The 17,714-nt window shown below is 40.8% G+C and overlaps 1 protein-coding gene across 1 annotated transcript in view; it reads left to right on the top strand.

Annotated features, from left to right (window-relative positions):
- MAPK8 (mitogen-activated protein kinase 8) overlaps positions 1–17,714 on the top strand; it is a 162,524-nt gene that overhangs the window by 2,652 nt on the left and 142,158 nt on the right. Inside the window, exon 2 of the mRNA XM_056352693.1 lies at positions 17,437–17,634. The gene's annotated coding sequence lies outside the window, so the exon portion shown is untranslated. The remainder of the gene's footprint in view (positions 1–17,436; positions 17,635–17,714) is intronic.

Genomic DNA, 17,714 nt, shown 5'->3' with positions numbered 1-17,714 from the left:
AAACAGCTAAGTGTGAACTGGAGCAAGGCACCACTGGCATATTGGGCAGCCAGTATCTGTCTGTTTCCTTGCTGTGATATTTCACCACGCAGGTTGAAGAATGCCTAAGTGGTGAATCCTACAGTTGTGTCAGATCGTAAAACAGTACCGTAACAACATGCACTTTAATGAGAGAAAAGCTGCATCATGCTGTTTGAAAAGCTTGTCAAATTCTAGTTCATATTTTCCGTGTTTTTTCTTGATTTTCCTAGCAACTCTCATTTTTTTACATTTTTCATTTTTTTAAAAGTTCATTTAAAAATAAGTATGAAACTCTCAAATATACTTACCTGTATGTATTTTTTTAATTTTCATTTTTAAAGATAGAAAAGACTTCAAAAGCTTAGTACAATGTACATATATGGATACAAAGTATTTGGTAGACTAATGAAAGCATTTCAACTGGGCTGTAAGAACGTGATACGTGGATAGAGCTGGATAATTGGCAAACTAACATTTAGTCAGTACCACCTTTCTTTGTTACTGCATTACAAAATAAAAGATTAAGAAAAAGGTTAGGTTTGGGCTCCTCGAGGGATGCACATTTATATTCTTTAGCAGCATTGGAAAGATTTGTGTTTGTTCTTACTGGAATGAGAGTTAAACATAAGTGGACTGTGTTGCCCTCAGAAGAGACAGACATTGTGTATCACTTCAGCACTGCAGGATAATAAATACCAAAAAATAATTCTCAAGTAGAAGCCAAAAGACTGGCAGAACATGTTGTTTGGTCCTCTCTGAAGAGCTAAAAACCTGAGCACTCTACTACTGCTTTAGCCTTTGGCTGGAGTGGAGGTGATTGTTAATTTCAAATGGTTTGTATGTATTAGGAAATAGGTCAGTCACAGAAATATTTCAGAATCCCTCCTAATTTACGCCCTGCTACTCTGATTCCATAGCCCACTTCCTATTCCTTCTTAATGAACTTTCTTTTCCTCCTCTTACCGGGTTTTAAATTTTCATACTCCACTAGCATGATAGGAAAAATCAAGTCCTTGATAATAATAAAAAAAAATCAAGGTTACCTTGCCATTGTTTAGATAGTTTTAATAAGTTAAAGGTGGGGGGAAGCCTTACTTACTGTGCTTCCGTCCTCCATCCAGTGCTATGATGCTATTAGCATTTCTGTGTTCCTGCTTAAAATGTCTTGACATTTTTTTCTTTATATGTTTCTGAGGTAAGTAATAATTCTCTCTTCAGAGGAAATAAATGAAATCTCCTTTATTGTTTCAATGTGGGGTCTGCAATCCTCATAGATTTTACAGGTTGTGCTTATTAGGAGGTATGGTCTGTCTCCATAAAAGCCCAGTGACTCTGCTTTGTTTTTCAACACATTTCTCTTGGCATAATGTCCCCTCAAGATGAGTTATGTGTCTTCTTGTGTTTACAAGCCAGAACTATTTCTGGTCTATCCACTTGGACAGCTTGCTCGTGGTCTGCTTTTTTCCTATGAGCAGATTTTAAAAAAAAACCCTTTTCAATACAAAAGAAGAGAAGGAATAATTTTTTTAACAGATCAGCCCTCCTTTTCTATGGAGACTAGTGAAATCCCTGTGGTTTTAAACCATTTTGCATGTTGATCTCTGTGTAAAGCTCAAGTTCATATACACAGAGGACCAGGGCAATCTAGTAAACACTGAGGAGATGCAAAACTATTTTTAAAATTTATCTGGACAGCCACAGCAGGTGGGTCCTGTTACTGTCCACTGCACCCTGCACCCCAACCCCACCCCACCCCTGCCCCCTGCAGTGTGTGAAAGGGATTGTGCATGCTTCTGAAGCAAATCAAAATTATGCCAGAACAAAAGGGTCCGGAAAGAGAAGTAAGTTCCAGCTGAAAGTTTAAGTTTTTTCTTATCAAATTAGAAATGAAGCAAAGACTCGAGGAGCTCTAAATCGGATTGTGTTCAGGGTGTGGGCTTTAATGGGGTAGCACTGGCAAACTGTTCTTCATCCTTTGCCCTCTTGGGCATGGGTCCATCATTATGAGAGACTAATTGTATTGCATGAAACAGTGTTGCTTGGAAAAAAAAGTCTATCCCACAGTCCTGTTTCAGCAACAGAAGATTCTGGACATGGTGGTGTGTTAGGCAGAGTAAAAACAGGCTTCAGCAGTAGCATGTGTGTGTCTTATGACAAAGAACAAACTTGATTATGATGTTGTTCATCATCATCAGTAAACAATACATTTGTTTTTGAGAAGCTGCTTACCAGAACCAAAGTAGCACTCTGTAAATTTCAAGGAAATCATTGGCCACACCAGCTTGACTTTTTCTGAGCTTTATGGGATTGGGTTACAAGCACGGAAACTTTCATTCGTTGAGTATGCAATGGGAGAACTTTCTTATTGTTCCTGGAACACAGCAGAAAAGCATGCCGAGAACTGGAAGAACAACTTAGCAATAAAAAAGGTGAATACAACAAAGTTCCCAGCGTATGAGCTTTCAGGCAATGCAAATTAATTCCTCATCCCATCTGGTCTGCAAGTAATGGGTAAACCTCTAAATAACCAGAGTTTGGTTAAGAATTCAAAAACTGGAATCTCCCTGCAGTCACAACCATATGATTCTGTGCTTTATCTCCAAAACGCCTATCCTCACAAAACCCAAGCCGCAGAGCCCTCATTAGTATATTGTATTAGATTCGTTCCTGAAACTAGAAAGACAAAAATTACCACAAAAAAATCAGCAGCATCTGCTGCAGTTTCCAGGTTGTTTTTGAACATTTCCTCTAGCATTCTGAACAAGGTCATGATAATGTTTGCTCATAAGGTCTGGTTAGACTCCAGTGTGGAAGGCTGGCTTGGAGCAGGTATCACCTTTAGGCTTGATCCTGGAATTATATTGTAACACACTGCCAGAAACTGTTTGCTGTGGAAGGCAGAAGGGCTAAGCAATGAGATCCTGGCATAAACAAATGAAAAATCAGTATTACTGACCAGAATTATGTTTATGAGTTAGCAGGCTGGAAAAGCCTGACATTTCTCTGGCCATATCTAACTGGCATGTTTGCTGCAGATAACCCAAGCTGCCACTGACTTGGCCAGAAAACACAAGACTAATATTTTCCTTTGTATAAACTGTTCCTGAGCTTTATCCCCAAAGTATTGGAACATGCTTTTCATCAATATAAGTTGGCGTGACTTCTTGTTCCATCTGTTTAGGGGAGGGGGGCAGGATAGAGTCAATATTTTCATTTCTAAAAATAAACATCCCAGTTACACAGCCAAAAAGTTGGAAACCATCACTCAACAATAGCATGTAGAGTTTCCATTTGCTTTGGCTTCCTCCTCTAGATTCCAGTGTTGTGGAAGAATATTTGCTATACAAGCAGTACAGGTTTATGTGAATGAAAGCTTATCATGCCAAACCAGCCAGTCATCAGAGTATGGCATTCCTGATGAGAACAAGATCCATTAGTTTAACGAACAAAGTCGGGTAAGAGGGGCTGCTCTTCTTAGGGCACTGAAAATCAGAAGGTGGAGAATCCAAAGAGAAGCAGATCCACAGGGCAGCCCCTGTAGGTCATCACAGATGTCTGCTCATTGCTTGTACTTGCTTTTTTCATTGAAAGGCTGCTGCTTTGGCAAGTGTATGGAATGGGATGATTGGTGGCGCAATGACAGTTGCAGTTGTGGGTGCTATCATCTGGCACCTACTGAACAGTAATTAATAAGGTCTGCCCTGAACAATACCACTGGCTTGTCAAGCGCTGACATGTGAAACAAATTCTAAAGGGAAGAGACACTCAGTCTGGGGTCCCACCCATCCACTCCCCTTCCTCCTCCTCATCTCACCCTACTTAGAAGCATTTTTCTTTGTCCTTTCTTTTTTTTCTCCCACCGCCCCACCCCCCCCCACCCCCCCACCCCACCCCCGGCAAAGGTTATAGTGTAAAAAAATATAACTGCAAAACATTTTATATCTTTGGACTATGTTTCCAACAATGTCATGGACTTCATTGGTGTGGTATAATTAGAGCTCCATTCTGAATTCACAAAGAACAGGGTTTATTTGTTTATGTTGATGCTTTGCAGCTATTAGAGTTGTGTATGTTGCTGAAAATCACTGGTTGCTTTGTTTTGTGCCCCTTTCTTTGCTCAGTAAACACCTTCTCTGTATTTTGTCACATAGTTTTCAAGTTTATTTTACTACAGTTCTTCAAGAGATACTATCAGCCAGAAATAATGGGAAATATTTATTCTCTTTAATCTGAGAGAATCATTGTACTGCTACTGAGTCAAAACATTCAGAGAGACACGCTATTTTCAAGTAGCGATCCAAGTGATCCATTAAATTGCTGTCAGTTTTAAAGGTAACTGCTGTGTGATGCTGCCAGATCTGCATGCAGTTTAATTAATGCTTATCACACAGTGGCATAAACCAGGTGGAACTCCCCTGACCTTGGTGTGGTTATCATTTTCACAGAGCCTAAATGGATATTTCTACAACTGAACTTGATATTAAAGTTCTGAGTTCTGCTACAGCATGTAAATTTAGATTAAATTAATCACTTAATAACATTTAATGTCCCAAATAGACAAAGAATTTCAAGGCTTTACAGATGTGAAACTCAGAATGTCTTAAAATGTGTAGTTATCTTGTGCAGTACTATCCCACTCTTCTATACAGATACCCCAAGCTAGCAACATTTGAGCAAGAGTGATAGTCTTCATAGCCAAAGTACAGTCCAATATCAGCCTATGTTAGCATATCACACTGCATCATGTAGAAGCACAGGCTTGCATGGTGGTAGCTGCATGTTATGGTGTAAACATCACAGGCTACTGCTAGACTGCCTGACAAAATGCAGGCAAAAAAGCAAGTTAAAGCACAGCAAGCTCCTTGACCTGGCTACATTACACACACCGCTAGGACCTAGGGTGCTTGTAGTTCAGTTCAGTGTGACATAGACACAATCCAGGTCAAACCTGGGCTGCCTACCTGCTCCATTATCCTTTAGCAAACAGTGATGATGTGTTTCTAGGCAGAATATAGTGAGTAACTTACCCAAGCATACTTGGGCCCATGCTGAGGATTAATGTGGTGCTAAAGTTGCTCCCTCATCATAGAGTAGACTTACTACATGGATATGCCCAAACGATTTGAAGAGGAAATGACTTTAGGCTTTAATACAGGAAATTATCCATGTATTTATCTACAAAAGCAAAAGTGAGTGTGACTGGACTTAAATTTACCTTTATTATTAATCATGCTGCAATCATTGTTTTCCATTAATTTTATCAGATGTATTAGGTGTATATTTATCAGATGAGTCCCATGAAATTGTAGACAATGTGCATTATTATGTGGCTGCTTGGTAGGATTTGGAAACAGGTGCTATTGACCCACTTCTGTGGAATACGAAACTGACTGGGAAGGAAGAGACTTCCCCCTTCTCCCCCCTCAAAATTTAGACAGGAATTAACTGTCTTGAATTTGGCTACTTTGAATGAAAGTGAGAAAGTGCAGAGTATGTTTTATATAGATGCACACATATACATACACATTTTCTTTTTTACCAGTAGTGACTCATGACAACTGGAAACTTGGCACCTTTCTTATCCCAGATCTGGCGTTGTGCCCACTCTGTATATAGAAGGAATGAAAAGCTTTTCAGTTTCTCCAATCCAATTCATTATGCAGCACTGCACAAGTTGCCACATGTGTGCTGTTAGGAAATCTCAGTGCAGATGGAAATAGACCTTGTCACAATATATAGGCATTCATCACTGGTGATGCTGAGCTTCCCCACTTGGAGAATGATTAGCTGTCTCGAAGTTCATTTACAGACTGATCAAAGCAGTGAAATGGGGCTGACTGGCTAATCCTGTTTATTCCCTCATGCCATTTGAAACAAATTGGAGGAAGACCAAAGGGTAATTTTTGAATACCACAGGTAAGTAAGGTAAAAATCTCCTACTCTGAGATTAGTAAATTCCCTTTTCAGTAGAATAAAAAGTGACTTTTTTACAATTACATTTTGGATTCACATGCTGTATGGATTCAGCATAGCAAAAAACCCCCAAACCTGTGGTTAAATAATATATGATCAGGCACCACTCAGAGCAGCCACTGACTATATATAACATGTGGGAAGTCCTTATAAGTTGATTATTTTTCATGATATGTAGAATAGTATAAATGGCTGGACTGTTTTTTCGTTTCTCTTTCTGATCTGGACAGTGCTAAGAGGACTTGCAACTTCCCTTGAGTTCACTAAGTTGCTAATGGAATACGGGTATGGTTGAAATCTCTGATTTGAACTTAGGAGGTTTAAGATTTATAGTAATTCACCTCTGAAGACTATATGTCTGGGAAAATAGGGAGTGGAGAAATTGAAACCTTCACAAGAAAGGGTTGCAGTGTCTAAGAGTACTTAAGAGTACTGACTGGCAATCTCTGTTAGCAACAAGAAGGGTTCTGCTGAGCGAGGTCACCTGCTCGAATGTCAGTGAAATACTGTTGGTTTTTCTAGATCTCTTTTGGTTTTGTTTGTTCTTAGAATCAAAGAAAGTGGGAGATAATTTTACTATAAACTTAGTAAGTGTTTGAAACCAGGGTTTTGGTATTAGATATATCTCCAGTGCAAAATTCTGTAAAATCAGATCTCTTATGATGTTTCTTCTAGTAATTTTAGAAGTCAGGGACTGCACAGCACCCATTACAATGAAGTCCCAATCCTGATGGGAGACAGTCTGCACAGTGCAATCAAATAATTGTTCTGATAGCAGACAGAATAATACATACAGCAGAGATTCCAGAAACCTTTTCATACTGAGATGTCAGTGCCCATCCATATTTGATAGTGCCATGACACAGCAATACACTTAACTGACAGCCTTTCACCCAAATGGGTGTAGACTCTAGTCTTTCCAGTTCTGTTCTGCTTGAAACACTGTCTGCTCAAATGGATTCTGTGGCTCATCTTGGCAGCTTGGAAAGGCTTGATTCAAAGGGTCCCTTTTTTGTTAATAGTGATTCTTTTTTCATGATTGTCTCTATGGCCTGTAGTTCCAGCTGGAGTCTGAAATGGAAGTACTGTGTTAATGCTCCACAGCACAGGCTGGGGTTTTCCAGCCCAACCAGATGCTGGAAGTCCTGGAAATCTTGCAAAAGAGCCTGCATATATCTGCCAGCTCAGTTGTTCCTTGGTTGTCTACAGCTGTGGAGGACTGGCTTTGATGGTCTGGATGCCCCCTACCAGGCCTGTGTTCACACGTTCAGATTAAGATGGTTTGGTTGTGATCTAGGGAGACAGCCAGACAGCTCTTTTAGATATTTTCCCAATTTTCACCCTACCCTCTCCACATAAGATTAGTATTGGCAGGTTGCAGTGTATCTTGAGAATGGTATGGCACAAAGCTGTAAAGGTCAGGGCTGGAAGCAGACTGTTGCTTGAAGGGGAAACAGTGGCTGTGTATTCTTCTCTTTTATACTAAAATCATATTAAACTTTACCAACTGGTTTTTTTTTTTCCAAGTTGCTTTTTCTTGTGCCAGGTCCTTCATGCTGGTCAATGTATTGAGGAGGCAGAACTCTTCATCTTTTCCATGCCTGTCCTTTTACACTTGTAAGGAGAAGGCTAATGATAACTCTGTGTTGAGAGTTCAAGGAACGTTAAGTGCTTTCTTCATCTCCACTGTTCTGAACAATTGTAGATCAGTACACTGGCTTGGTACACAAAATGCTACCTTTATTTCTTTATTCCAACTTTTTTTTGCTTCTTTGATCCAGTAGCATGTCAAGTATCAGGCTGCTGCCTCCTGTAAGGTGTAACTGAGTGTATCAGGGTGTAACTGCTGATTTGTCAGATGACACCAGGGATGAGTGACTATGGGCTAACAGCCATAGGCATTAGTAGTGCTAAATTCTGTTATACATGTTGGGTGTAAGAGGAGAGAAGAAAAAAAGAAAGCAAACGTATTACCATAACCCAGGTCTAGGTGGGAACAGAGAAAAATTGTTTGTGCCAACCCTCTTCCCCTCTCCCCACTTTCCTCCCACCATTTTAGTACCAAATATAATCCAAACCTTTGGAGTGTCTCAGCTATTGGAATAAGATGTTGTTTCATGTCTGGTTTTCATCTGGGTCTGGAGGCAGAAATGCCATAATACCACAAGACAAGCTTCTTGCATGCTACTTCTGATCACGGACAGGAATCTGGCCTGTCCCCCAGAAGGGCCTAGATGTGTTACAGGATTAGCAGGCATCCCCCAGAGCTCTGGAAAGTAGTGCAGTGTCAGGCCTTTAGCTCCTTAGACTGTACTTTCTTGGTTATTGAGCACGCGCAAACTTTCTCAGGCAAATCTACAGCACGAGGGCTTTCCAGACACAGAACCAGGCCAGTTCACAGAAACTTCTGTGAGCAGGTCATGAAAAGTATTGCTCAAAACCACAAAGGTGTGTAACGTCAGCTGTTTTCAACTGTCTTCCAATTCACAGCTCTCCCTGTATGTTGTTGTTAAAGTCACAGTCAAATATATTAAAATAAGAAAGAGGACCCTTGCATAAAAATAAAAATGGCATTTCTGAAAACATGTGTGAATCAGTGCAAGTTTCACAGAGTACCAAGATAAGAAGTAAGAATGTGTCATGATGTTGGTTAAGTTTGTTAGTTTAAGAGCATTCTTTGGGCTTCTGTATACAGCAGCAAAATCCCGCAGCCTGTCTATCTTCCCTTACCCCGACAAAGTGCCCTCATTAAGGGATTAAAGATGTTATTGCAATACTATTCATAATGTATACACTTTGCAGCCCCTCACATCTGTTTTCTGCACTATTTATCTAATCATCAAGACCCTTAGTCATATTTGCCTTGGAGATAACAGGGCAGGATACCAAAGGATTCCTGGGCTGAGAGGAAATGACAGAGGGTTGGTGTAATGGACTAATTAAAGACTTCAAGGTCAGACCAGAGAAATCCAGAATTCTGTGGTGTAGAGGGACTCACAGGATACACAGCACTACCCCATTTTTAATAGCACAGGCACGGTCAAAGCCACCTGGTTGTTACATCCCAAGGAACATGCCTCTGCCAGATCACCCTGCTTCTGATAAGTGGCTGATGTTCCCAGCCACACATTAAGAGAGACGACAGGCTTTACTTTGCATGTGAGGAATCATGAGGAAGCCAGGCAGCCTCTGAGACCAGAAAGCTTGCTCTCGGTAAGGCACCAACAAGCCACATGCGAGTCAGACTTTGCTCTCTTCTTGCTGACATGTCAGTTGTTTGACTATCTTGGGTCGAAGAGATCTGATGGCAGAGTAAAATACAGTATGAAGATGAGGTCTGTATTCTTTTCATTATGTACTTTCAGATATGCCTTCCCGTATAACTTCTACTGCTAACATGTAGAGTAGAAGAATGTTCACATATGTGATTTGTGATAAAACTGGGCTCGGTAGCCTAGATCCCTGGGCGATACTTAAGTTTCATTTCAGAAATTCCCAGAGAAAGAGAAATATAGAAAATTTCACCATGGAACAATAAACATACCCTATAAGACAACACTTCTAAATTATTTCACATATCTATTCACCTAGACATGTATATGTGCTGCATAAGATGGATTAAATTAATATAAATTATCAAGTAAAAACTAACTAATTTAAATATTGAAATTATGAAATAAGATTTCTCCCCTCCTGAATACTTTCCAGGTGTTAATTTGTTGAAGTCAGTAGATAGCAATGAAACTCTTTCTCTGAAAACACTGCAAGTTGTTCTATATGTCATGTAAATATCACTTGTGAAGCAAGATTTAAGTGAAACACAAGGAAAGATGTGCAAGGTGAGAGTTAAGCAATAAGGATCTGTGTAATAGCGCTGGCTGCTTTTGTGGCCAGTGTGAAAGCCAACTTTATCATAAAAAATAAAAGCTGAGCTGCTAGGCTTAATGATTTAGTCATACTCAGAAGGGATGTCTTTGGCAAACTGACTGTGAACTGACAGTGGGATACTTAAAACAAGTGCAAGGACATTTCAGCTGTCTAAATATCGCCCAATGTTTTGTAGAGATCTTTATGGAAGAGGGTTTTAAAGAGACATTTGAAGAATTTTAAGATCACATGCTCTGCTGCTTCATCTGGCTAATGTCACTAGCAAATCAATTCTAAACAAATGACTGTTTAAGTGTGTATTTAAAGAGTTGAGAAGAGTTGCCAAAAAGACATCCAAAGTTTAGAACAAGATGGATCTTCAGCCTGCAAGAGCAGTTTATCCAGCCTGCAGGCTACTGCAACTTCTCTTTTTCTGGGCATCTCTCAGTTGTAGAGATACTGCTGAGGTGTACTAAATGATATTGTGCTGGCAGTGAAGTGCTTTTTTCTATTACAGACCAAAAGAATATCTTACAGAAGGGCATGTGATGCGTCCCCTTGAAAGTCATGTTCCACAGCAGGGTAAGTCCTGCTATAAGACTGGGGATGCATTTTGCATGACCAGAATTCTCACATGCTCTGCAGTGTTACTGACTGTGCTCATTTGGAGGATACCGGCCTCTGCTCAGTTGCAGTTACCTAACAGACCTTGCCTCCATAACTGGCTATGAAGGTTGTCTGCTTGGAAAGTTCCCATCTCTGCTTTAGAGCGCTCAGAACATAAATCCAGGGCTCTTGCAAGCTTCTGTCACTATATTAACAGCTCAGTTTGGTGGTGGATTTGGAGAGAACTGGTAACATGATCATAGACTGCTCTGACTTGGAAATATAGTAGAAACAACTGGAACTGGCTACACCCTAAAACTTCAATGGAAAATCCCTTTTGAGTTTGCTCTAAAGTTCTGCCTTCTTTCAACTTCTCCCCACACTGTATCTCCTTTATTTATAGTGGTCTGAATCAAACGTCCCCTTTTGAACTCTACTGAACTGCTGAAGTTTGATAGTACAGATGAAAACAGCTATTCAGACTCATTCCTGTTTTCTCATCTGGGTGCTAAGAAGTGTTTGTCTGCCACAGTTTTCCCTCAGAAAGTGAACTGGCGTAGCAGCATGCTGAAAATAACCTTAAGGCCAGGGTATGGAATGAGCTTGTTTTATCCAGAGCTGGCTGTTGTCCCAAACTAGAACCTCTGAATGTCATGGAGGGGGGACAAGAGACCCAAGGCTGGAGCCAGAGATGGGCTAGCAAATAGTCCCGCTGCAGTAGGTATTGCAGCTATTTGCTTCTAAATATCCTGTATGCTTCCTGACATCCATGCACAGAACCTCTGGAGGTGGTTTACTTATGATATCATTGTGGAAGAACATGTTACACTGGTTCTAGTTTGATTTTGCATGTCACAAAAGTTAAGTGCACTGGGATTTGTACAGTTTTCAGTGTGTCAAATGGCAGGGCTAGTGGTGCAAAAGACCTGAATTCTGCACCTGTTTTTCTCCTGGCTTCCCAGGTGACTATGAGAAAGTCAGTTTATGAATTTTCCCTTTCCCCACCACTGAAGTTGGATGTCCATTGTAAAACACTTTAAAATCTGTGGATGAGAAGTATAAGATACTGGTTCACAGTGGTGAGAATATGGAGTATTATATTATTAAAAAAGAAAGTGACTTTTGTGTAGTCTTCTGTATCTGGACTGAAGTTTAGGACCTGATCAGAGATGTGATTAGCCAGGTTTTTACAACCTGGCTAAGTCTCTGTCCATCACACCCTAACAGACCCAAGACATCATTAAAGGGCAGGAGGCAGCTTCCTTACATTCTGTTACTATCTAGGATCTGAGGAAAGACAGTGGCTGGTGTGAATGGCCATGATGAGCATCACACCCCACTGCCTGTTCACAGTCACATGTTAATCAGGGTACAGTAATTTGTGAGAACATTAATAAATACAAATCACTCTCTAAGGGACTGCTATACATTATTTTACCTCTCAACAATAACAGACCTTATTATCTTACAGGGAGAAGCTCCTGTCAGGGCAATCATGGATGGCCACTTTTAATGAAGACAAATGATCTCCTTCAAAGGAGCAGCGAGCCTTGATTTGACTTAATGGCTTGCTAGTACGAAGCATGGATTTAATCAGAGCTCCAGCTTCTGTCACGCATGGGCCTTGAAGTCAGGTAATTGGAGGCAGGTGCTAAGTACAATTTAAATGAAATGTCTAGTTAATAAGGACAGTTTGAAACAAGCAATTTATACCCCACCCCCCCATCCCAAGTCCTAGCCCTCTCAGGGACATGAAGGCAGCCAGCTGTGCTCAGGAACCAAATGACTTAATTTCTCAGCATTGCCTTTCTCACTCCCAACACTGTGCTGCTACTTTTAGCTTGCCAGATGTCCCAGTTGGAGTGATCCTCTTTCAGGTAAGATGGGCAACTGAGGGACTGTCAGAGCTCAGTATGCTTTCTTTCGTGCTGGAAAAAGCAGCTGAGCCAAAATCTAGACGATGTAGTCTGTAAGATTATGGGTTTTAAACATCTCAGAGTCCAGGGAGGGACTGAGAAGGAACAGAGTAGCAGTGTTTTCCTAAAATGTGTGTCATTGTTCAGCCCTAAACTGTGGATCAAACCACTGCGTCGAAATTGAAGTATGTATGACCTACAATGCCTCTCACGATCCAAACTGAGGAGCCTTCTGAAGAATACTGTGGCCCCTTTCCTACCTGCTAACCTGTTATGTTTCCTTCCAAGGACATCATCACAGTTCATATTTGTATCTTTTTCCTTTTTGGTGGTGATGGGGCAGGGAGGAGGGCACCTACCCAACATTCCTCTGAACTCGTAGGTGCCAGCAAGGAACTTCCTACAACCCGTGACCTATATGCAGTTCCATTTGGAATCATGTAGGAATTGTCAGCATCACTAAGTTTTGTGCTTTAAAAGAGAGTCTTAATAACATTTGTGGGGTTTTTTTCCATGAAAATCCATCTCATGGAGTTGTGTGCTTGTGAGGTAAAAAATGCTTGTGGCTGGGGAATAAAATCTGAACATGTTAACTAGAACAACTGCAACAGCAATGCAGCACCTCACTGGAAAAATATACTTCTTTTTAATTTAATCTTGCAGTTTTGAAGAAAGACCTCTCATTTTCAGCCATTTGATGCCAGAAACACTGAACCTTATAGGGAATCTCGGGAGTTATGGGCGGTTCAGTGAATTATCACTAATACATTTGTCATACTCTAGATTTTCTGACATGAATCACCAGGAAACAAAACTGTGTTTTAAACCCTAATTATCAGTTACTTAAAAGCAGGGTCTAACAGACAAATGCATAATAAGAGTAGTACTATAGGTACTACAAGATCTCCCTCGTCTTTCTTGGGTCTTCCTGCCAGCCCTTAAAACTAACAGTTAGAAGGTAGTGCATTCATAACAAAGCCACGATTTTACTTCTGAGGGAGAAACTAATTAGCCACTGGGTGTGGAAGTATTTTCCATTAGTAATTTTTTAAACATGGACTGGAATGCAACTATGCCTGTAGGGACTGCATGACTGGGAGAAAACACAAACCTTCACTATAGGGAGATTTCTATGATCAACTTCTGAGACTCATTTCTTAGCAAAGGAAGTACACACAGGCAAGCAAGGACCATTGATGCAGTTAAATAGCCAGATACCAATATGAGCTTTCTCAGGATGACATGTGCTGTTCTGCTGTGCAGAAGGGGCAGGCAAAGTTAAGAGGTGCCTCTCTACAGCAGGACCAAAGTTACTAAACCTGAGCCATGGTAGGTGCACCTATTTCTGGGAGCATGACATGGCAGTGATACTGGAAATTGATTTTTCTCCATTAATATTTTATTATAGCAGGACCGTTCAAGATAAGTTGACCTCTAAGGAAACTTTTTCAAAGAAGAATTAAAGTAATTCCTGGCTCAGATTGGTTATTAAACTGCTTGGAAACAAAAATTATTCCTATGGCCTCTGCAGTTTTGTCTAGATTTCAGGAAACCAAAGAGGTTTTGGCTTTTCAGATACATTTTGAAAGTCATTGTTGGTTTTTTTTTTCATTTCCCTTGATCTGTTTGTGGGGTTTTTTTATTGAGAAAAAAATGACGAGCTATAATTAACAATAGAACAATATTGAGAAGGCAACGGATCAAGAAAAGCATCAGAAGTAAAATACAGGCCTTTTAGATTAGAAGTTAGTGTGCAGCTGATCAGAGTCCTGCTACCCTCTGCTTTATGGCTTGAATTCCTTCCAATAGCCCTGAAGGTAGAAAATTTCCCACTAGTTACAAAACAATTAACAGGCAAAATGTTCAGATGGCCTTTCAAATTTACAGTAACATTGTGGTTATGGATGTGATTGCAACTCAGGTAGCTGCAAAAGAGCTGCCAGCTATTAGAATTACTAAGTCTAGCTAAGCTGGGTACCGTAAGCAGTGGACAGCTAGCATGGGCTGCACCACAAGCTGAACAAGGCAGGCTGGTGTGTGAGCAAATGCATTGCACCAGTTGTGAACAAGTCTGTAGTGGAGGAGAGAAGCAGCAATCTGTAAGTGGCAGAGGTCTGTGCTTCCAATCCCATAGTCTCTTCTTATTCATGTATGTATAAGTAGGGTTTGTCATGGGCATGCCTGACAATGCTGATGGGAGGGAGAAAAGAAGGGTAATTTGATTCTGTACCAACAGAGGAGGGGTTACTATGTTCACCTTACATGTTGATTGGTTCGGTGTACCTGTCAAAGTAAGATGGTTATGGCAGGAAGAGAGACAAATTCTGTCAGAAAATGAAGCATTAGAAATGCTATGATACTGTATGTAGTCATTGGCTCAGCTGAGGAAAAAGAGGTGTTCCCAGAAGAAAAGAAGGAGTTTGTGATAACTGTATAGATAATTTTTGTTGATGTAGAGAAAAACAGTGGAGAAAAAGCCCAGACTGGAGTTGTAGTTCCTCTCTCCTCAGGAAGCAGAATTTGAACCATATAATCATGGAGCCATGAATGGTTTGTGTGTGTTCTGTCTGCAGTCATGAACTATTTTAAAAAGATAAACACAACCATTAGAGACAAGTCACACTTAACAATGAGGATATTCCAGTTCTAGGCTGAAGGTTATTTTGGTAGGCCAGCAGGAAAATGTAACAGTGATAGCTGCAGTGGGCAGGCGACAAGACTAGGGTTCCCTGCTGAGTCACAGAAGTAACGCATAAGACTAACTGCTAGAGATGAATCACCCTGTGACTGTTGTCAGCTTGTCAGGGCACCAAAGAGTAAGGCCAAACTGTGTTTATTCTTCTGCATGCCCTTGGCTGCTGTGTACACTGTAGGGAGCAATGTGCACTCTATTACCAGCTACCCAGGACAAACAGGCTTTGCTATTCTTATGGGCAAGGATCTCTTCATTACAATGTCATTTGTGAGAGCTGGTGCAATAGAAACCAACTGCCATGCTTCCCTAGGAGCAAGGTTGCAGAAATAAGGCGCTAGGCCAGAGGTTCATTTATACTGATCAGGATTCACTTTCCCAGCTCTTGGAATTGCTAACTGTGAGGCTAAGTCATTTTGTCTCAGTGCATACTTCAGTGTCTGTAAAAAGCCCAGAATAATGCTACCAGCCTCTCAGAAGTTAAATGATTTGAAGCCCTCGGTGAAAGGTGCTATACAAGTCCAAGCCACCATAGTCAAGCCAGCCCCAACAATACCTCACGGAATGTGTGCCTTTCATGTTTGTTCTGGGGCCATGGGGAACAGTGCCCTTTCAGGACAATAGATGTCTGTGATTCATGGTGAATTTCCTTCTCTCATTAAAATTCATTCATTTCCAGTTCAGCCTCTTCATTCTCAAACATACATCTTGGATATTTGTCACCTTCTATTCATTTTACTTAGTCTGTGCATCTAATCTCTTTGAGACTAAACATTTCCTCTGATGGCAGAGCCTTAAGTGTGCGATTCTGCCAATTGGGATGCATTGAAGAGAGCCTGTTGGCAAGCTGGCTTTCTTGGGGAACACACATATTTGAGTAGGGAGACCTCATGCATTTATGCTGTGCAAGACACCACAATGCTTAGCACTCAGTAAAACTCAGAAGAGAACCACTGCCTTGAAAAGCAAGATGCTTACGGAGGAGTGTTTTTCAAGATGAGTACTGGAAGCTGGCTTCAGTGCCCGGTTTAGCTCATGACTCCCTGTGCAGTTTCAGGCAGGCCACTTCATTGCAGAGTCTGTAGACTGTAAAGCAGTAGCATAAACTTCCTTTTTGTGCATGTTATTGTACCTCCTGCCTGCTCTGCCTGGTGTTTCAGGTAGAGGAGAGCAGAATTGTGATGGTAGTGTTGCCTTGGCGCTAAGTGAAGGGAGATTGACTCCTTTCAGACTAAACTATCCAACAGCAGTGAAATCATAGCAGCTGTGGCTCAGTAGCGATTCAGCAGTGTTTCATCCACTGACACAAGGAAAGGGTCTGTCCTCAGCTCCTTACGCTTGCTGCTTCACCCTGTTCTCTTTAAAAGGGGAAGACATAGTATATGACTGGCACTCAAGCTGGAGGCTTCTGCTGCCCTGACTCAGATCCTTGAGAGCTTGGTGACATCTGGTGGGAACTAGAAGGATCACAAGCCTTTTGTGATCTTCACTCAAGTAATTTATAAAACAAAATTAAAAAATGTTCACCCAAATACCATCCACAAAGATTTCTGTTGATTTTGCGCTCAGAATCACAAGATTACAAAACCAAAACGTGATGTTATAATAATGCATACTGAACACTGTATAGTTTAGAGATCAAAGGGCTTGAAAAACTGATGGGACATAGCAGAGCTGCAATACAAGGAATTTGGCATTGGATTTTTGCAGGCATGTAAATGCCATCTTTTTATAGCATAAAAAGCAAATGGTGCAGGTCACATTTGCTCATCATGCAGTGCCAGGCCCTTGTGATATAACCAGTCTCCACTGTATTTAAACTTTGCACAAAGCACATATTCAAAGCCTTAGCCTGGAAAGTACCATTGTGGGTATGTTCAGCAGTTAGGCATGTGTACCCAGAGTTTGGATTAGGCATGGGTCTGAAAACAGGCACAAAACTTCAGTGAACGGTATTAAAGTTAATGTTATATTCAGGCTAATTCTGGTAAGGAAGGAGGAAATGAGCTGCTTGAAGTTCAAATGAATTAACCCATTTGATATGCATGAAGATCATCTGAATGAGTTTTTCCAATTTTTTCTTGATCCTTTTAGTCCTATAAACATAAGCAGCATTGCCTTTGCTCTCATTTTTTGCAAGTGCACTTTTTGGATCTATCTGTGTGTAGTACTTCTGCAACTTCACAAAGTGGAGCAAGTTATAACTAAGAAATTTTTCTCCCTTTTAGATATGGGAACAGTATGTCTCCTGAAAAATAGAGGATTCCCTACATTTGCCAAGGTTTTGTGAGGCCTTTGATGAAGGGGGAAGAATCTGAAATGTTACCAATCAATCTCCTTTTCTCGTTCATCCCTTTTTAGGATTTGTAATGGGAAAGAATGGAGGAGGAAAGAACAGAAGGAGGAAGTTAGTAAAATGATGGTCAAAGTTTTCAGGAGCGATTGTGAAAGCTACACCACAGATCCAGCTGCTACTGAGAATCCAGAATGTGGATACACAGTACTTCCTGAAATTCACCCGCCCTTGAAGAATGCAGGACTGAGACCTTAAAGTCACTGGTAAGTTTAAACAATCACAACCTGTCGCTGCGGCCTATTTATCTGTTGATCCTTCAGTAAGAAAGAGTTATGTTAGAGGA

The sequence above is a fragment of the Falco biarmicus genome, chromosome 9, assembly GCF_023638135.1.
Source record: "Falco biarmicus isolate bFalBia1 chromosome 9, bFalBia1.pri, whole genome shotgun sequence".
NCBI classification, from domain to species: Eukaryota; Metazoa; Chordata; class Aves; order Falconiformes; family Falconidae; genus Falco; species Falco biarmicus.
This window is presented reverse-complemented; position numbering and strand designations above follow the sequence as displayed.